Source organism: Peromyscus leucopus, chromosome 16_21 (genome assembly GCF_004664715.2).
Source record: "Peromyscus leucopus breed LL Stock chromosome 16_21, UCI_PerLeu_2.1, whole genome shotgun sequence".
Taxonomy (NCBI): domain Eukaryota; kingdom Metazoa; phylum Chordata; class Mammalia; order Rodentia; family Cricetidae; genus Peromyscus; species Peromyscus leucopus.
In genome coordinates, this window is record NC_051084.1 from 26,384,227 (window position 1) to 26,406,370 (window position 22,144).

Genomic DNA, 22,144 nt, shown 5'->3' on the forward strand with positions numbered 1-22,144 from the left:
TGGTGAGATAGCTCAGCAAAGTCCTTGCCACATGAGCACGGGGACCGAGTTGGATCTTCAACACTCAAGCAAAAAGCCTGGCCTATTGGCATGTCCTTGTGATTTCCTGTACTGGTGAGTGGGGGACAGCAGGACGCCTAGAACTCACTGGCTCAAAGCCTAGCTGGTTCGGCAGCCCCTAGTCCCAGTGAGAGACCTTGCCTCAAAAAGCAGGATGGGGTGGGAAGGGGCAGCTCCTATGGCACAACCGTAAGGTTGACCTCTGGACTCCACAAGCAAGAGCACAGATGTGTACCACTCATCCCCTCCCCCCCATGTGAGCATGTGCACACATCTGCACATGCACACAAACAATAAAAGCATAAGTGGCAATGTTTTTCTGAAGCATCAGGCAGGTGCCAAGAGTAGGAAGACACTACTGTGCATACTCTTGGGGTTCTTCTGCCTGCCTCTCTTCCGCGCTCCCAAAGGGCCATCCTTGTAAAGTGGGCACGGAACAGCTACTAGCCATTTTTGCAATGGGCCTCACAGAATACCTGAACCTGAAGGGAAATGATTGGAAGAAGTTCCAGGGAAAGAGATTGTTAGTAACTGTGACTTCAGCTACAGCAGAGGAAAAACGGTTGGAAATTTTTTTTTTCAAGCAAGAACAGGGATCTTAAGAAGACACTGCCGTCTACCTCCAGGGTCACGCAACTCCATACTTCACACACATGACTTCTGATTCGTGAAGGTGGAGGACTGGCTGGGCACGCTGCATGTGCTGTAACTACCAACAGGAAAGAGAGAACTACAAGAGAAGAGGAACTAAGTGGATATACAGCATCATGCAAGACCTCATCTGTGCTCCAGCCCGCAGATAAAGCCGTCTTTCTGGTTCAAAACTGCTGTTCGCTAACACAATCAATACTGTTTACCTCACATAACAAGAATTGGTGCCTCAGTGGCAATTAGTCAACATTTTTTTTTCTCTCCAAATACTTGTTTTATTGCCCAAAAGTAATGTTAGGATTTTTATGGTAGGTATCTTACCAATGACATTGTCCCCTGACCCCCAAAATCCCAAGCCAGAAAGAACAAAAAACAATAACAAAACACCCCAAAACACAAAACAAAATGACCCCCCCCAAAAAAAACAAAATAAAACATCCCCCAGCCAAAACAACACCAACACCCAAAAACATCCTAGGTCAGCCATCTCACATGGCACACACACAATAATAATAAATTAAAAGCTTAAGCACCACAATTTACATATATAAGTGTTATTTAATTACCAATAAAACCATTTGTTACTAACCCTTTGGCATTCATGATTCCCCTGCAACCATTAATCTCCCCCCCCCATTTCTAGATTTTTACCACTATGAGACATACTATTTGGAATATTAATGTGTAATATTTTCAGATTGAATATTTTCACTGCACATACTGCCCTGTAGGTCCATCCAGGGTGTTGCCTGCATCCACAGTTCTTTTCATTGCTGACTAAGGGTCTATTATATGGACATAACAGGGTGTGTTCCTTCACCCCTGAAATGACATTCAAGTTCTTTCAATATTTTGCATCAATTAAAAAACACTTCCATAAACATTTGTACACAAGTTTTTGTGTGGCTGTTTTTTTCCCTTTGAGATGAATGCTTAAGAATGTCAAATCTTGAATCAAACGTTAAATAAGCTGTCAGACTTTATTTCCAGAATGACTGCATGTCTTACATTCCCACCAGTAGTATTTGGTATCATCACTTTGTTTGTTTGTTTGTTTACAAAATTACTGCTCAATAGCGGTGAGAAGAACTCATCATGGTTTCAATTTGCATTTTCCTAACACTAACACTGTCAAACAGCTCTGCCTGGGCTAACTGACCACACTTATCTCCTTCTTGCTGAGAGAGATGTTCATGTCTTAGGTTATTTTATAGGTGAGTTGTCTTTCTTTTGTTGAATATCCTTAATTTTTGTTTTTTAATACTTTTTTTTTTTTTTTTTTTCCCCGAGACAGGGTTTCTCTGTGTAGCTTTGCGCCTTTTCCTGGAACTCACTTGGTAGCCCAGGCTGGCCTTGAACTCACAGAGATCCGCCTGGCTCTGCCTCCCGAGTGCTGGGATTAAAGGCGTGCGCCACCACCGCCTGGCCTAATACTTATTTTTATGTTTAAGTGTGTGTACTTATGTGTGTCTGCCTAGGCGTATGCGCACATGGGTGCAGGTGCTTGCAAAAGCCAGAAGAGGGAGTCAGATCCCTTGAGCCGGAGTTTGAAGGTGGTTGAGAGCCACCCAACAGTGGGTTCTGGGGTCTGAACTCTAGTCCTCTGCAAGAGGTGCAAGGATCACAGCTGCTGAGCCAATCCTCCTGCTCTTTATTGTTGAATTAAATTAAATAAAAAAAAAACCATTCTGGGGTCATAATTTTCAAATTGCAAACTAAATATGCACAGCTCCACCGCCCCCACGCACCAAGGAAAACTCTATCATCAACTCAATTACAAGTGCTCAGGGCTCCTATTGCCCAGATCTTTTTCTCAGTATATCCCTGGGTATGTGGGATCACTTACATGAAATTCCCATGGAGAGGGTTTTCTCAGTCATGTGGTGTTAAGTCCTCATTTTAGCGGTCTGTAACCGACAGCCCGCGGAGCCAACGCCCCTCCCTCTTGCGCAGGCGCAAATGTCTCCTCCAGTGGGCGGCTTGGACCACTGGGGCGTGCAAGCTTCCACTGTCCACCCATCGGTCTGGGATGCCAGACCTGATGCCCAGCTGGCGGTATGGAAGTCCGCCTGGACAATGAGTGGCAGGTGCCAGGGAGTCGTTTCAGATAAGCGCGTACAGGGAAGTGAAGACGCTAGGAGAAAATACACTGGCCAATGGGCCGACTTTTAAAGAATAGCTGCATTTGGTCAAAAGTTTTTTTTTTTTTTTTTTTTTTTTTTTTTTTTTTTTTGAAAAACAGCTGTTGGGGGAGATTGCTGGGTTGACAGAGCTGCTGTTGCATTGGCCAAGAACATTGTGGCACCTTAAGAGACAAAGCGGCTGGTGGCACGTGGGCAGGCTGCCTCCACTGACTGATGCCTCTAAAGAATTGTTCCCAGCTCTAGAGCAGGGTAAGGCAGGGTGCTGGATTTAAGAAGCCTTTCCAAGCAGCTTTGTCTAAACCACCCAGGATGCCAGGCTTTCAGAAGCCATAGGGTTGATCTGAACGGCCCCATCCTCAGGCCCGTCTCTGGTTAGTGACACGGAGGGCAGAGATGTGAGTCTGCGCATTTCCATAATGCTGTTGATGGCCCCAAGAGGAAACGACCTCTCTGGACCCCGTTTCTGCAGATACCCTTTTATCCAGTATCCAAATGTTGGAACAACATGCCTACAAGTTGCACTAGCCAGAGCAGCTAGGACAGGTATTTCCCAGCTTCCTCTCTTGGGGCCATGTCCCCAACTTTTGCGCGGTTGATATATCTGCCACATGAAACCATCTCTTCTGTCTCCAGCACCACAGAAAGGTTTTGTATGAAGCTACATTCGCTTGAGTAAGAATAAAAGCCCTTGGTTCTGAGCGATCCAGCTGTGTGGGGATGCCCTGCTGTAAAATTAATTTGCTGCAAGTGTTTTCAAGTCATCCCTGCAACCATAGAGGTCCCCAACTCTTCCTGCTTTCTGCTGTGAGGACACCAGAGCTCTGCTGGTGTGTGGGAGACAACATCACTTACCCTGTTTTCCTAAAAACTGCAGGTAGATGGCATTACCAACTCTCGTAAAGCTGTGTGTATTTTGTTCTATCCTAGGGTGGTTGGGTGGACAAACTCATAATTTAAAGGATAATTGTAGAAAATGATAATAGGCTAAGCTGACTGTGGGATTTGGGTGGTTACCCTCTTAAAGGTCAATGTGTTAAAGATTCTGTACTTTTTAATTTTTTTTTCAGGCCAAAATTCATAGCACAATTTCTATTTTTCTAGCTAGCAGCGAGTGAAACTAGACAAGATTGAGTCCGCACAACATATTATGGTATGCATGGAGGATGGCATAATATTCTTTCTCTATGCATTGTTTTTTGGGTTTCCTGTTGGTGTCGGATGAGTTTGTTAAACATGTGATTTTGCAAGCCTGAAGTCCTAACTACATCCTTCTTCTAGTCAAAAGTCTCTCTGGCCAAGCTAGCCCTCACTGACTTAGCTCGGCATGGCCAGGAGGCAGGAGCCAGCTGCCCTTTGCTCCAGTGTGGAAGTAGAGACCGGAAAAGATCTGAGTTCAGTGTGTATTGTCAGCTTTTTAAAGTTAACAATATGGTTCTGTCTTGGAAAAAAAAATGTTCTGTGTCTGTAAAGGACATTTATTTCAGGGACAAACTGACAAGCACACTCACTGTCAATATTACAAAATATGTTCAAGCTATTCTTCAGTTTTAATTGATTAAAAATAAATAACATTCATGTGCATGGCATGTTTAAAGCTATCTTACCTGACTGTTTTACATAATAATTGGTTATTTTCACCAAACAAGGATCAACTCCAGCCCCACCACCACTGCCACCACGGCCGCCACCACCACCAAAAACAACCAAAATACAAAAAAACAAAAAAATCCAAAACCCTAAACATACATTAAAGGGAACAGAAATAAGAGAGAAAAAAAGAAAAAGAAAACAGCTGCATTTTGGCCATCCATTAAGTAGTCATGTGATTTTATTTAGTGTGTGTACACATGTAGTGGTCCGAAAGCCACAGGAAGGCAGGAGTGAATCCTTACTGAACAGTTGCTAATGGTAAATGGGAGAATGTTGATGTAGAAAGTAAAGGTGTGCACAGATCACACCTAGAAATATGAAAATGGGCCCAGGAAGCCATTGAAAAGTACCGTGTGTGGGGCTCAGTGGTTTAAAGCACACAACTGCTCATGCAGAGAACCTTGAGTCCAGTTCCCAGCACACACATCAGTTGGCTCACAACTGCCTGTAACTCCAGCTCCGGGAGTCTTGCTGTTACCGATGTCCAGCTGCTGTGTGTTTCTCCACCCATAGAAATGAACTGTCTTCCATGCAGAAACCAGAAAAATAAGTACACTATATATACATGCGCACAAAACTTTAGGAAAACAATTCCACCCACAGCCTGTATTCATATTACACTCGCTTGCTCACTCAGTATGTTTAATGTATTTGTTCTTCAGAACAACATTGAAATATACTATCTCCAACACAAGAGACTGAGAAGTGAGGTTTTCCAGAGGCTGAGTGACTTGTTCCTGTGAGAGGGGAACCACACTGACTAACCCCAAATCCCATGCCTGCTCTTAGCCCATGTGCAAGCAAATACCTTTAAGTACAAATATTTTTAAGCACACTGAGTTCTAAATAGATTTCCCTTAAAAAAAGGAGTACACAAAGAAATACCAGTGCCCTTGAAGGGCACCTAACACGTCCAGAGAAAGACTAAGCCACGAGGCTTGTCTTCAATTGGTGCAATGCCTTTCAAACGTGCTCCTAACACAAGTGTGCAGATGCCCGACTTCCTCCCGGGGACTTGTGAAGATCAGTTTGGACAGACAACACCAGGGTTCTCCTTAGCTCTGAGAAGATTTATGTTGAATATTTCACAGGCAGTTTATCACTTGGTGAGTTCCCCTTCGTGGGCAAGCCGTTAACTGCATCTCTGTGAGTGACATAATCGGTTAAGCACGTCAGGATCAACTTTGTTTTTCTCTTGTACATATAAGCCAAGGAGGCCAGGGGCCAGGACACTTCTGTTACAGGATTGGTCTTAAGGAACCTAGGGTTTGGAGGAGAGGCATGAAGTTTCCTTTCAGTTTTCATCTTTGCCCAGAGTAATTCCAACAGCACCATGGGCAGAAAAGCCAATGGTTTCCTTCCTTCCTTCCTTCCTTCCTTCCTTCCTTCCTTCCTTCCTTCCTTCCTTCCTTCCTTCCTTCCTTCCTCCCTCCCTCCCTCCCTTCCTTCCTACCTGTCTATCTATCTATCTATCTATCTATCTATCTATCTATCTATCTATCCATCTATCCATCCATCTTTTAGTCTCTCTCTCTCTCTGTATCTTAGCGTCTCTGTGCCCTTGTGTACACATACATGCACTCGTGTGTGTGGAGGTGGGTCTACATGCCTGTGGAGGCCAGAGATCATGACCAGGAGTGTTCTTCAGAAGCCATCTACTTTGTTTTGTAGAGTCAAGGTCTCTCAGTAAGACCTAGGGCTCATCCACTAGAATGAGGCTAGACTGTTTGGTGAGCCCTAGGGATCTGCCTATTTCTGCTCCCCAGTGCTGGGATGGAGAACACTGGACACCACACTCTGCCTTTGCGTGTTGATTTTGGGTCCTCACGCTTGCAAACACTTTACCAACTGAGCTGTCTCCCAAGATGCCATAGTTTTAAACCTAAGTTGAGCATCCCTGATCTGAAAATACAAAATACTGCAAATTCCAACAACTTTTGAGTGCTGACATGATATCACTGTGGATATTTTCATATTAGAAGACTGTTTTGTGCACAAAATCAATGAAAATATATAATAACTTACAGTTATATGTATAAGGGTTATGAAGTACAAATGCATTTCCTGTTTTGACTTGTTTCAATACCCAAGATAGCTCATTATGTCAGTATAATAAATTCCACACTCCAACAAAATCCAAAATCTGAAAAGTTTCCGATCCCAAGCATTTTAAATGTCATGATAAACATTTTTTTGCAGGATTCCTTAGTCATAATTTTCTCTAATCATATATACAGGCCACATATTTAACAAAGCTGAGGCTGTAAAGGAGGGGTATCCGTTTGTCCTGCTGTAATCACTGCCAACATACGTTACCCATGAAGGGTCACTCTGAGATCTAAAAACACATTTCACAAAGATTGACATGTCATTAGCAAGCCTGATTTTATATCTGTACTACCAGCTAACATTTAGTAAGCACCTACCACGTGTTAGGTGTGGGGCCCAAGACTTTGACAGTCATGAACTCCTCATAGTGACTTTATGGGAAGGTGGCATTAAAATTCCTATTTTATAGATGAGCAAGCCTAGATTCAGAAAGGTAAAGCCACTTGCCAGAAGTCTACAGGGCATCATAGTTTGCATCTGAAGCCAGGGAGAGTCCAAGGGCTCTGGTATTTACAAGGTGACAACTCGAAGTCCCTCATGGTCTCTGACAACTGGCTAACACCTACTGGTCAGGTGTCCCTGAATGATATTACCTCCCTGCCACCAAGACACAGGAGCTACTTTGCAATTGCGTTCATTCCTTGCTATCTCCTGAAGAGATGAAGTCATCGCTCCACTTCCTAGGAGGCAAGAGGAGATGGCGGTGTTTCACCTAATGCCGGTGATAACAGATTGATACAAAGGGAAAGCCGCACAGCCGAAACAGCCTGCTTCACCAGATGGAGTGGCTATGAAGCACAATTTATCTACAGTGGGCAACATGGGTGAGGTAGGGAGCTGGGCTCCCAGAGATTATGCCAGTTATTCTTAATTATTCAAATAAAGACTATCTCTCGATGTTTAAATATCCATATCTACCTGATGGGAGAGCCAGCTATACAAACATGTGCAGACCATTGGCTTAAAAATGACATTTCTTCCTATTCTGCGCCAATACAGTGTCCTTGCTAAAGACACCGCATCTTGTATTTTTCCTCTGGGTTTCTTGGCCCTGGAGTAGCTAAAGGTATTTGTATAAGCCAGATACTCACAGGAAACCAAAATCAGTGTTCAACTGACTTTTGATTTTGATTTCAATTCTTGAATCTGAAGACAGGGTGTGGTAGGGCCTGACCACTGGCGTGTGCATGGTTGATGACACTTAGCTGGACCATTTGGGGTCCCCATAGGAGAAATCGCTGGGTTGCACTGTGTCCCTTGCCAGGACACAGTCGACCCACCCATCAAACGAAAGTGCTCAGACTGCAGAGAAGAGTTTATGACCGAACAGCATTCCAGAGCATGCCACTTTCTTTCTAAAAGAATTCTCGAAAGATGGAAGAGAGAGTGGTTTCCAAAGCACTTCATACTCATGGAAAACGTAAAATATGTGTTCAACGAGGACAGATGTCTTCTGGATACTCATTACTAAACGAAGATGAAAGTTTTGTTCATGACTTCTAAGTGGCTCATGTGGTTTGAGTTTAGGGTCTCCAAATAACACAGAAGACACTCAATTATATTCAAATATTTTATGTAGTATTCAGCACATGTAGTAAAGATTATTTGCTGTTTATATCAGTGGTGGTCTTTTTTACTTGTAAATCTGGCAATTTTTGAATGGAAAGGGGGGAGGTAGAGAGAGAAGAACAACTGGATAGAAGGAAAGCAGATAAAATTCTCCTTTTGAATTATCCAGATAATTTAGTGGTGAACAGTAGGTAAGATAGCCTAGTCAAGTAGCAATTCCCAAAGTTTGATAGACTTGCTGAGCGAGAGAGACAGTCAGCTCCAGCAGGCACTAACCCTTTAGTTTCTGAGCACCCAGCCAGCTCAGGAGACACTTCTTATTTGATCTTTTTCTTAAAGTTATATTTCTCACGGCAGGACTTCTTTGGGGGGGCATTTACATATGAAAGTACAAATTATGCATTTATCCTAGGTGTTGAGCTGCCCACCCATATCCACAGGGCGATCTCCATGGTTAACATGTCGACCACTGATCTATAATGTTCAGCTGAGCATACTGTGAACATCAGAGTAACTAACGTAAATAACACTGCCCAGCCTGGACCAACCATGCGACCCATGTAGCAAGCATGGCTCCTTGGGATCGGAAAGACTTACGGGTCACTGTGGTCAATTATTCAAGGAGCAGCCGTCCTAGGTTACTCCATACCGCAGATAATTGCCAGCTCTCCTTACATAGCACAAATCCTTCTACATGTGGCTGCCTGTCTGTGGAGGCCGGAGGGTGACGTTAGGTATCTTCCTCTGTTATTCTCGGTCTACCTTATTTTCTGAGACAGGTCTCCCACGGAGCCTGGAACTCATTGGCGAGGTTACACTGGCTGGCCAGCAATTCCCAAGGCTCTCCTGTCTTCACCCTCCCCCAGCACTGGCCTGCTGCAGCGCACAGCTTTTACGTGATGCTTTTACATGATATCTTCATGCTTGCATGTCAAGAACATTATCTACAGAGACATCTCCCCAGCCCCCTTCTGCAAGGTTAGTTTTGAAAATTGTACTCAAATTCAGGAGGATTACGTATACATCTTAAATACAACGAACACACACGCATTATATAATATGATACCTGGGGTCAATAACTCAAGATTAAGACTCCACTCACTCTTGATAAAATCTGACCAGGTTATCACAAGCACAAACTCACAAATCCGAAACAAAGTGGTAGCAAACAGAACGCACAATCTATATAAGAGTAGACCCAGAGCAAGGGGTTGCTGAACAATACGAGGCTGAGTTGGCATCCAAATAACAGTAATGTGGGCTCCACAGTGGGGAGAAGCGCTTGCTATACAACCTGATGGTGTAAATTCAATTCTTGGAACTCGGTGGGAGGAAAACAGGAGTCCTGAAGGTGTCACAGACACATACATCTCAATTCTTTCTCTCTCCTTCTCTCCTTCCCTCCTTCTCACATCTCTCTATCCCTCCATCTCTCTCTTACACACATACACACACACACACACACACACACACACACACACACACACACACACACACACTTAGTAATAATAAATACAACTTAAAAACCCAATAGTGTGGGTGCTTACTTCAGTAGAACATACGTATGGTTGGAAGGCTGTGAGATCGGCAGGACTCCTGCTCAAAAACCAATAAGGACAGCCTTAACAGAAGAGAAAACCACGTGACTGTCCCAGTATATCTCCACCAGCAGCTGAGGAAACTCTTCACACACCTTTGATTCACATGCTGGTTTAAAGCAGAGGGAAGGCATACCAGACCTATGCTCTTCAGAGTGCAAGGCCCCCTACCACACAGGCACGGCTCTTGCTTTCAGAATGGGCACTTACAGTATGGGGTGCTCCTTTTTGTGAGTGAGGATCTCACATACACAAGACTAAACTTGAGCTCTCTGTGTAGCCAAAGATGGCCTTGAACTTCTGATTCTCCTGCATCCAGCCCCTGAGTGCAGTATAGTATAGTATTTGCTGGTGGGGGGGGGATCTTTTTCGAGAGATGTGGGAGAAGGCAAAGTCCACAGATCTATAACTACCCCCCAGAAGAACAATGCCAGATGGTTGCCATGTAAGCAATGTTCACTCTAGGTTACTTCAAAAGCTCTGCCAGTGAGCAGGGACTCAGAGAGATGATGGAAATGTGACTGCTGAATACTTTACATGTAGCTGGACAAAGGGATGATATTGCTGATAATGTCTCTCAACCTGGCTTCTAAATGCTGAAACAAAATGGAAACAAATAAAAGGCTGATGAGTCCAGGCCTAACAGCACTCAGCAGGGGGAATGTGTCACACTCAAGTGCTGATATTGTCCCTACCACTTTTCAGTTAAGCAGGCAGAGAATGTCTACCTGCCTGGGCTTATTTTGATACCTGTCAACTAAATGAATAAAAATAGCTATTGCTGTATTTTTTAAATATATGTATCCATCATCCATTCATCCATCAGCCATCACCCACCATCCATCCATCCATCCATCCTTCTATCTGTCCATTCATTATCCATTGATCCATCCATTCATTCTTCCATCTATCCATCTATCCTTTTATCTGTCCATTTATTATCCAATGATCCATCCATCCATTCATCCATCATCCAGCTATCCTTCTATCCACCTATCCATCTATCAGTCTACCCATCTATCCATTATCCATCCATCTTTCTATCTGTCCACTTACTATCTATCTGTCCATCCACCCATCCATCCATCCATTATTCATCCACTGGATTTATAAATTGGTAACAACTTTACCATGCTAAAATCTCCCTCTTCCTTCAACTCTGTATCCAGTGCTGGCCTCAAGGTCTTTATGTAACTGAGGATGGCCTTGAACTCTGATCCTCCTACTCCAGTAGGATTAGGATTAAATCAGTACTAGAATCCAGTCTTGGCTCTATTCCTCTTCCATCAATATGCTGTGCCATGGTTTGTGTCATGGAAAGAAACTTCTGAGTATTTCTTGGAAGATTAAACAAGCTTCTACACGTAAAACATTCAACATGTTTCTTGCACATATTGGACACTCATTATAGGTAGATGTGTTAATATCCTCAAAAATTAGCTATTAGGCTCCAAAATGCTGCGATGATAAACAGAGACTAGAAAAACCAATTTGTTCTGACGGGGTGATTGGTAGGTGTAGAAAGGTGTGAAAAGTTTTGAAATTCCTCATCTCACAGAACCCTCACAGGTGGCACTGTGAGAAGCCTGCTAATTTTAGCAGGAAGAAAATCAGAAGGGCAGACATCCTTGTGAGTTCTAATCTTGGTAATATACCCATGATTTCATTACCACATGTAAAGGGATATGATGGTGTTTAAGTGTCAGAAGTAGCAAATAAGAAATCGAATTAAATGATGCTTCCGTAGACTTTCTGTGGAAGGCAATTGATGTAGCAACTAGAAACCCTTATTGATCGTGCTGGGAATTCAATCAAATGGTGTGTTTACATGAGTCACACCACGAGAGTCTGATGCCTGTAATCAGATGTGGTTTTTGCCAGTTGTAAATCAGCTTCTCTTGGGGACAAAACTGAAGGACTGGGTTTCTTCTCAAAGGTTGTGTTCACAGCCACCACTTGAGAGTTCGGACTATATAGTTGGACTGAGTATTGTAATAGCAATGACCAGAGAAGCCAGGTGGAATGGCACATGTCTTTAATCCCAGGGAGGCAGAGGCAAGCAGATCTTTGTGAGTTCAAGGCCAGCCTGCTCTACATAGTGAGTTCCAGGACATCCAGGGCTATACTACAGAGAGATGTTATCTCAAAAAAAAAAAAAAAAAAAAAAAAAAAAAAAAAAAAAAAAAAAACAGAAAGAAACAAACAAAGAAACAAAATGCTCAGAGCAGGGTTTGAATTATAATTCCTCTTGGATCACAGTCTCACGGTGTACTCCAAATTTTCTTATTTCTATGGAACTGCATTTCAAGTCATAATTTGTGTTACAGTTGACTGGTGTGTTCTGTAGCCATTTGCCTGGCACCCCCCTTTGGTGCCAGTGAGTGGCATCCCTTGGCTGCTGCTCCACGGGTTTCTGCCTCTAATATCTATTGTCCCACCAGAAGTTTCTCTACCACCATTCTGGCCAGGAAGGATGGTGGTCTCTGGCAAACTCATCCTGTAAATAGTGCTTCCTTAACTCCACAATGACTTGGGCTTGGGAAGTGGGTAGGGTCACCACCACTCCCTGTCAGGTCTCCAGAACCACCTGTACTGTACCCAACCTTTCTTTGTTCCCTAAACTCCAATCCACTAAAAAAAGCAGTTATGAAGCTGTCATTTTCCAAGGGGCCTAGGACTTCTGGAGTGACTGCAGTTGGTTCAGTAGAAATACGATGCAGAGTTTATGTAAATGAGTTTCAGAATAGAGAGGTTTCGCTTTCAGTAGAAACAGGTGAGAAACTTTGCATTCAATGGAATGGCATACTGAGACAGCAGCCATCACAGAAATGCCCACTGGGGCTTAAAAAGAGGCCAGTCAGAGGAGGAAAGCCCAGAGAAGAACGGTGGTATTAGAAAGAAGGGGTTCTCTGTGGCTCTGGACTCATCTGCATGGAAGGGGCTCCACCATTAGGGGCTGTATAACTTTGGACGGCTTATGAAGCCTCTTGGAGGCTCCACTCTCTCCTCTACAAAAGTCAGTCTCTACTAACTATGCATTGGCTGCAGTGCCCGGCACACGGCAATGGCACCATTGTGAATATTTTACACTACCATATAAACTACGTAACAGGCTGCTTCGAGTAATAAAGTTAACACAATGGTGTAGTCAACAGATCTCATCCAGACCTGGGTCCAGAGTGAGAAAGTTTGCCTGGGAAGCCACTCAGTAGCTTGCAGGTTCTGTGGTCCTTGGACACTTGCCCGAGCTCTTGAATTCTGAAAGACAGACATCACGACACCCACCTGATTCAAATACATTGTATGAGGTGAGAATACTTTCATACACTATGGGCTCTAAGCAGGATGGGCCACTATTCTATTAATATCTTCTTGCAACATTATTAAATGCAATGAACACAAACAATGCTTTTAAAGGACCTGCCCTCGCTCCTCTTTTGGTTGACCTGTTGTGCAGATGATTAAAATGAGACATGGGGAAGAAAATTAATCTGGAGTCAGATTACGAAGTTGCCATGAGGACAGTGTCTGAGGGCGCTTTGTTGGGACCAAATTTACAGGGGTCTGCTTATCAGGTGACGTCCAATCTGACCCTTCCTAACTGAAAAAGAGACAGTGTCCTAGAGCAGATCATGGACTGGAATAAGCACAGTGATGATATTGTGGCTGAGGAGAGAGGAGTGACTGGCGTCACAGCAGCCACTTGGTGTCACAAGTATAAAACACGGCCAGCTTACTGGGTAAAGGCCACATCAGCTTGTCTGCATCAACTAGAGTATTTTCTCTCCACGAGAGATTTCTCGATTTCTCTGTCTCTCTCTGTCTCTCTCTGTCTCTCTCTGTCTCTCTCTGTCTCTCTCTGTCTCTCTGTCTCTCTCTCTCTCTCTCTCTCTCTCTCTCTCTCTCTCTGTGTGTGTGTGTGTGTGTGTGTGTGTGTGTGTGTGTGTGTGTGTGTGTGTGAAGGCCAGAAGAGGGCATCAAACTCCCTGGAGTTGGAGTTATAGGTGGATGTGAGTTGCCTTAGCATAGTATTGATACAAAAACACTTTCCTTCATAATTCAGATGGAATATCCACACTTCAGGAAGAATCAAATTATACAGTATTTTTCCCCATAAAAAATAAATGTGATATGGGCTGGAGAGATGGCTCAGCAGTTAAGAGCACCGACTGTACTTGCTGAGGACCTGAGCTCAGTTCTCAGCACCCACACCAACCAGCTCATAATCATCTTTATCTCCAGCTTCAGGGGAATGCAACTCCCTCTTCTGGCCTTTGAGGACACCCACAGGTATAGGCACATGCACACTTGTGCAAACACACATGCACACACACACACACAAACAAATAGTAAAATAGATCTTAAATGGTCTTGGCCTTTTTCTGGTATAATTTTCTGTTTTTATTTAGAGAAGTTTTCATCTTAGAAGTATTTAAAGGCTTCTCTGGTGAAGTCTTTAGACAATGCATCACTATCCTGACTGTAACTGCTGGGCTAGTCAATTTGGAGTAAGTATAATTTCTTTTTTAAATGCTATGGTTGCTGGGAGGGATGATTCACACCTACGACTCCAGCTCTTGGGTGTCCGGGATAAGGGGACTGCCATGGGCTCCAGTCTGGGCTCCATAGGGAGCGCTGGACCACTCTGGGCTATAGACTAAGACCTTGTGTCAGAACAAAACAAAACAAAAACAACAAGATAAACAAAGTAAACCAACCACAGGCCCTGGTTCCACTTGTCAGTTTCAGCCCCTCCCCAAGTCAGACTTGTCCTAAGTATCAAACTGTCAACCTTGTGATTCTGTTGGACTCCTCAGAGTCAATGCCACTTAAAACAGCCACCGGTTCCAAGGGACTAGGGGCTGTCGTTCCCAACCTAGCGCTAGACCGCCACCGACACTGCCCAGCCAGCTTGTTACAACTGTGATCATTTCCTAGCACATGTATGAAGTTCTGGCTGCCGTAGTTCTGGATGGCAGCTAGGAGAACGGCGGCTGCTCTGAAGTAGTTTCCCACACATGTACTCTCTAGCCATACACGTCCTATCCAGTGAGTGACAAGCTGCGCAGGACAAGCCATCCTGTGGGGACAGGACACACCACTGGATTTGAGGAAAGGCTATGGCAGGAAGGAGCCACTCACTGCTGTGTGGGGAGACGGTTTTCCTTGCCCTGCATTCCGTATAGAACCCCACCTGGCTCACCCCATAGGGACCAAGTCACAGTTCTGACACCGCGCATCCCTTCCTTGAGTTCTTGAGTTGTGAATTCCACAACATGGAAGAGAAGAAAGGAAACAACCCGGACACAGCAGCAGAGATCCTGGGAGATAAATTCACAGGGATTATGGGAAGCTCTGGGGGTAACCTTGGCTGTCTTTTCAAAGTTGCACCCTTTGCACACACACACACACACACACACACACACACACACACACACACACACACAAAAGTCTCTGGGCACAATGAAATATTTAAAGAGCAACATTAACTAAGGAAGTCCTCAACATTCAGAAAGCGCACACTCAGGTTCTTCTCCCTTCGTCTGTCTGGGATGCCCACAGTGCTGGCTATCACCTCCTCAGCACCAAGCCCCGTGTCCCTACCACGACAGGAAGAGTATTTCAGAGCTGTGCTGCTCCCGAAGAAATCCAAGCGTATGAAAGGAGCGCTTCTAAAATGAACAGTGCTACTACAGTCTGTAAATTGAATGGTCATCCTTCCTGGGCCAAACCATTCCGCTTCCGTTTCTAAATTGTGAGCCACCTAAAGTACTTTGCAATCCCCCCCCCCCCCCCCCCCCGTACCAAATGCGCCAGCCAACCAACTCTTAGGCACTTGGTAACTGCAGGGTGAGAGTATGAAGGAATGGCTGCTTGGTAAGACCTGGGGGTTGTTTCGATTTCCCCACAAAGGGCAGGGACTTTGACACATCCTGTCACCCTCCTCAGCCATCTCACACCTCTGTTCTCCACATGCACAAAACCCACAGGAACAGGATCGCTTAGAGCAGTGGTCCTCAATTCTCTAATGCCGGGACCCTTTCGTACAGTTCTTCATGTTGTGGTGACCCCCAACCACAGAATTATTTTTGTTGCTCCTTCGTCACTGTGGTTTTGCTACTGTTATGAATTGTAATGTAAATGCCTGCGTTTTCTGATGGTCTTAGGCGACCCCTGTGAAAGGGTTAAGAACCATTGACCTAGGCTATGTTGTGCAGTTTCTATACAGAAAAACAAAAACAAAAACAAAACAAAACAAAAAAAAACATAACTCCATCCAAACTTTGTAAAATGTACTCACTACATTGTTTTCTATTATTTAATGGCTTCCCTAGATAGACACTAATAGAAATAAACACATCACTGACAACTTGATTGGAGGAAGCAGATTGGCGCCAAAGATTTTGGTCCTGGCCCGTGTTCTGGGCCACTGCTGCCCTCTAGGGGACATGTGAGAAATGAGTCAAGTTTCTGGAAAATTGTCTCATCTGTTCAGCTTTTATGAAGGAAGACAATTAAAAACTAATCAAAATCGGTTCGTGGGTATCTATCCGAACAACACAGAGTAAAATCCCTCGGGCCTCATGCTTTCTCAGGGCCATCTAACTGACACTCACTCTTTCAGATACGTTCTTTGTCTTGCCAAGCCTGATTCTTCAAGGCTGTTATTCCTTGTCCTGCTAGGGAACAGCTGTGGACGATGACTAATGTGTTAGTCATTGTTTATACTTTCAGCTCTTAGCTTCCAGGGCCCCAGAAACCAGAAACTCCAGCTCCTTCCCTCTTTATGAAGTCAGTTCGTTCAGAGGAAAATATGCAAACATTTCCCCACTTGCCAAATTGATACTTATTTCTGGGCAAGAAGCTTTACTAATTTCACGCATAGGGAAAACATCAACTCGTGATTTTTTTTTTCTTTTTACACAGTGATGCAATTTCAACCTTCTTTGTAAAACACTTGGAAAACTAGGGATACTCTCTGCTCTTTCCCCTAACTTTATATTATCTATATCTATATTTATTACAGGTCTATATCCATAGCTTTCTCTATATTTATGTGTATGAGTGTTTTGTCTATTTGTATGTCTGTACTACTTCCAGGCCTGGTGCCATCAGAGAACAGAAGAGGGCATTGGATCCCCTGGAACTGGAGTCACAGATGTTGTGGCCTACCATGTGGGTGCTGGAAACAGAACCTAGGTCTTCTGGAAGAGCAACAGATGCTCTTAATGGATAAGCTGTCTCTCCAGCCCCTCCCCCCATAAATCTTAGTGGAGAGTTTAAATGCCTTACAAACGAAACTTCCTGTTTGGGGGATAATTTCACAACTTCAGAAAAAGCAAGCTACTTCCAGGATATCTAATTGCCCATCCATTTAGCATTTCTTGAGCTTGTTCTTGCTCAACAGGTATTATGTTAAGGGTGCCAGGCATGTAGGGAAATCTGAGCATACAGGAGAAAGAAGGTGCCATTTTGGAAGTTTGGATCTTTGGTCTTTAAGTTGATGTGAAAGTGATAAATATATTTAACAGAAGCCACAGGGTTTTTTTTTGTTGTTGTTTTGTTTTGTTTGTTTTGTTTTTTTAATATTGGTGTTCTTCTGGGCTAGTGACATTCAGCATGGCATTCTTTTACAATGGTGGACATCGACAGCGAGGAGCCCAATTGCCTGAGGTCATGGAGGTCAAGCACCATGCTGTACAGTACTGAGTTGGGAAGCTGTGAGATTCGTGTGTGTGTGTGTGTGTGTGTGTGTGTGTGTGTGTGTGTGTGTGCCCGTGGAAGACAGGGTTCAACATCTAGTGTCTTCCACCACTGGTCTCCATCTCATGCTTTGAGACAGGGTCTCTCACTGAATATGGAGTTCACTGATTGAGCTCGGCTGCCTGGCCACGAAGCCCCCGAGTTCTACCGGTCCCTAGCTCCCCAGTTCCGGGGTTACCAACACTGCTGTTACAACCTGGATTTTATGGAGGCATCGGGGATTGAACTCAGGTCCCCACACTAGCACAGCAAGCCTTTTACTGACTGAGCCATCTCCCCAGCCTTGAATGCCTTTTGACCTATGATATTTTCTACTTAAGCCAAGGGCATCACATTTTACTCTTGCACAGCATTTAAGGGGGATCAGTAAGTACTGTTGAAACAATTTGTTTTATGTATGTTATCTACCAGACTTCAAGTATCTCGAGAATAGGAAATATAATTGCTCCTTTTTTTTTTTTCCTTCCGGAGCTGAGCACCAAACCCAGGGCCTTGTGCTTAACTAAGCAAGCGCTCTACCACTGAGCTAAATCCCCAACCCCAATTGCTCCTTTTTGTGCTGCTAGGATCCAGAATGGTTTACTTTTCTTTACCTATTCATAGTCCTTTAGGTGGAAACGATTATCTCAGGTTTATAGATAAACAGCATGGCTGTCTTAGTTGGGGTTACTACTGCTGTGATAAAATCCCTGGGGAGGAAAGGGTCTATTCGGCTCACACTTCCCTATCACTGTTCATCATCAGAGGAAGTCAGGACAGGAACTCAAGCAGGGCAGGAACCTGGAGGCAGGAGCTGAGCAGAGGCCATGGAGGGGTGCTGCTTACTGGCTTGCTCCCCAAAGTTCAGTCTGCTTTCTTATAGAGCTCAGGACCATCAGCCCAGGGATGGCCCTACTCACTATGGGCTGGGCCCTCCCCCATCACTCACTAATGAAGAAAATGCCTTACAGGCCTGCCTACAGCCAGATCATATGGAGGCATTTTTTTTTCAATTGAGGTACCCTCCTCTCATGTGACTCTAGCTTGTGTCAAGTTACAAAAAAAAAAAAAAAAAACAGCCAGCACAACTGACCCCTGTGAACTTGACATACAAACACATCATTTTTCAGTTAGGACTTTCCTTTCTCATTTATCTCCAAGATAGCATGTTAATATTGGTATCACAATAAAACATTGATAACTTTAAAAAGTCCCACAGTCCTTACAAAATCAAGCACATGAAAACTTTAGTCTGTTTTAAATATCTGATTTCTCTAAAAATCCAAAATCTGTTATATAAGTTCAAGTCTTTCAGCTGTGGGCTCCTGTAAAAATCAAAATTAAATGAAATACCTTCTCACTTCAAGAGGGAAGAGCCAGGGCACAGCCATAATCTGAACATAGCAAAACCAAATTCCAACAGTATGAATAATTCAATGTCCAACTATCTGGGATTCACTCACAGTCTTCTGGGCTCCTCCAAGAGGCTTGGGTCAATTCTCTGGCCTCACTCTCTGTGACACACACAGCTTGCCTTCCAGGCTTCTGCTGGCTCTATTCCAAGGCTGCTGCTGTTCTTGGTGGTCATCTCATGGTATTGGCATCTCCAAAATGCTGGGGTCTTCTGCTGCAACTGGGCTGCACTTTCACCATTGGTCTCTCTTCATGGTGCCAAGCCTCAGCTTCTCAGCATGACCCCTTCAATCCTGGGCCTTCAACTGCCACTGAGGCTGCACCTTCACCAATGGCCTCTCCTGGTGTTTCACAATGCCAAGCCTTGGCTGCTCTACAAGACCCCTTCATGCCTTCAAAACCAGCACCACCAGAGAGACTCTTACACTACCAAGTTCAGCTGCCAATACGAGGTACAACCTTGGCCACCTTTGGAACACAGCTTGCATGTGCTGTGCTGACTCTCAGGAAACACTTCCCAGAAGATTTCACCTCAATGACGTGGGTCTCTTCTTAACCACAGCTGATTCTTCAGCCCTAGCTGACCAGCATTGGTTATCCCAGCAAAGCAGAGTTTTCACTTTTGTGGTTCTGGCCTCTTGTCAATCACAGCTGATTCGTCAGCTCCAGCTGACCAGAACCACAGATTCTTCACACAAAAAGCCTGGTAGAGTCTTTGCTTCCCTCTGGAACTTCACAAGCCAGGCCTCCATTGTCTGCACTGCTCTAACGTTCTCATCTTCCAAGCTCCCCCAGAACAGCTCACTGAGCTCTCAACACTCAATGGCTCTTCTAGCCCCAAGTTCCAAAGTCCTGCTACAGTCCTCCCCAAAACAACATGGTCAGGTCTGTCACAGCAATCCCTCACTATCCTGGTACCAACTGGTCTCAGTCAGGGTTTTTATTGCTATGATGAAACACCTTGGCCATAGAAACTTAGGAAAGGGTTTATTCAGCTTATACTTCCACATCACAGTTCATCATCAAAGGAAGTCAGAACAGAAACTCAAACTGTAGGGACCCAGAGGCAGGAGCAGAGGTCATGGAGGGGTGCTGCTTACTGGCTTGCTTCTCATGGTTTTCTCAGCCTGCTTTCTTATAGAGAATCCAGGACCACCAGCCTAGGGATGGCACCACCCACAATGGGCTGGACCTTCCTCATCAATCACTAATAATGAAAATGTCCTACAGGCTTGCCTACAGCCTGATCTTATGGAGGCATTTTCTTAATTGAGGCTCCCTCCTCTCAGATGATTCTAGCTCATGTCAAGTTGACATAAAACTAGCCAATACACCGGGCGGTGGTGGTGCATGCCTTTAATCCTAACACTCAGGAGACAGAACCAGATGGATCTCTGTGAGTTAGAGGCCAGCCTGGTCTGCAGAGTGAGTTCCAGGACAGGCACCAAAACTCCACAGAGAAACCCTGTCTCAAAACAAAAACCAAACCAAACCTAAACCAAACCAAACCTAAACCAAACCAAACACCCCCCCCCGCCCGTACCCCCAAAAACACTAGCCAATACAATGACCCAGCATTTTTTTAAAATGTTTATTTATTTTATGTGTGTAACTATTTTGCCTGCAGGCATTTCTGTGCATCTCATGCATGCTTGGTGATGACAGAGACCAGAAGAGGCATCTGCTCTCCTAGAACTGAGTTATAGATGGTTGATGGCTGTGAGCAGCTATGTTGGTGCTGGGAACTGAACCTGGGTCCTCTGGAAGAGCAGCAAGTGCTCTTAATCACTGAGCCATTATTGCTCTACCCCTAGATGACTCAGCATTTTATAAGCCAGAGTGTGCAGACTCTTGTTGAAATTATATTCCTTCCAGTTTACGTACCTAGCATAATGCATGGAACATATTAGGTGGTCTACAAATATGTGCAAAATTATGAACTCTTCTTGGGGGGTGTACTCTTTGCTTTCATTTCAGCGTCTCAACTGCTTGAGACAGTGTTTGGCACAAAATAGGTTTTCTTTTTAAAATAAAAAATGTGTGTGTGTGTGTGTGTGTGTGTGTGTGTGTGTGTGTTTTACCCTGTGTGAGTTTACACACACCACCTGTATAGAGAAACCAGATATGGGCGTTGGATTCCCCTGGGGTAAGAGTTACAGGCCCTGGTGAGTGGCCTGACATGGTGCTGGGAACCAAACCCAGATTCTATTGCAAGGGCAGCAAATGCCCTTTACTGCTGAGCACCTCTCAACCTGGACACAATGACTTTCTGATACGATGTTGGGGATGAAACCGAGGGCAGTATGCATGGTGCATCCTGTACCGGTGAGGCCGCCCCCTGCCCCCAGCCCCTCAGTTCTCACAGTGTGTTACAGTATAGCAACGGACGGAGTATCGGGACAAGCTTTTTGATGAGCAAGCCTCTACCCATTGATTCTGGAACTGATTTTCTGCTGAACTCGGGATTTCTGAGGGCCCCTCGACTTGCCCGTTGGCAATTTCCTCCTCCCCAAACATGAGCAAATAAAAAGAGGAATTGATATTTTAAAAAGAAAATCAAATTCTCACTCCTCAGGTCAGAAGTAGTCAGCCACCCTGAAGAAACAGGAATTTTAAAGAACGCTAAACAGATTTTTTTTTCCCCTTTTGAAGCAGTGATGAGCTATATCTGGGGAAAAAAAAAATCAGGCAACTATGACAAATTTATGAGAACAGATTTTTAAAAGTTCAGAGAACAGACTAGAGGATTCTACGGTGCAGAATGTGAGAGAGAAAATGCCTGGAAAAGATAGAGAAGTTGGCAAAAATTCCAAACATCCTTAAAAAAAAAAATCATCGACCTTTTAGTACTAGCTTCTTCTGGTGTTGGCACCATGAGTAATTTTGTTTAAACTTTCTATGTTTGTGTGTCAAGCAATTTAAAATTTACAGCATTTATTTATTTATTTATTTATTTATTTATTTATTTATTTATTTATCTATCTATCTATTTATTTATTTGTTGTGTTGCGGGGGCACACATATGCCACTTTGCACACACAGAGGTCAGGGGGGAACTTCCAGAGGCTGGTTTATTTCTTCTGTCACGTGGGTCCTGAGGCTCACACTCAGGTCTTTTTACAGCTCGGCAGCAAGAACTTTTGCCAGCTGAGGCATCCTGCCATTCCCATTAAGTGATTTGATTTGATTTTTTTCAGTTGATCAGGG

General features: G+C 44.2%; 1 protein-coding gene across 3 annotated transcripts in view; it reads right to left on the bottom strand.

Moving 5' to 3' along the window:
- Positions 1-22,144, bottom strand: part of Rhobtb1 (Rho related BTB domain containing 1) — a 128,879-nt gene that overhangs the window by 80,407 nt on the left and 26,328 nt on the right. Inside the window, exon 1 of one of the 3 annotated variants that reach the window (XM_037200055.1) lies at positions 2,558-2,648. The exons of the other annotated variants lie outside the window; for them this stretch is intronic. The gene's annotated coding sequence lies outside the window, so the exon portion shown is untranslated. Of the gene's footprint in view, positions 1-2,557; positions 2,649-22,144 lie in introns of those variants that run through there. 3 annotated transcript variants of the gene reach the window in all.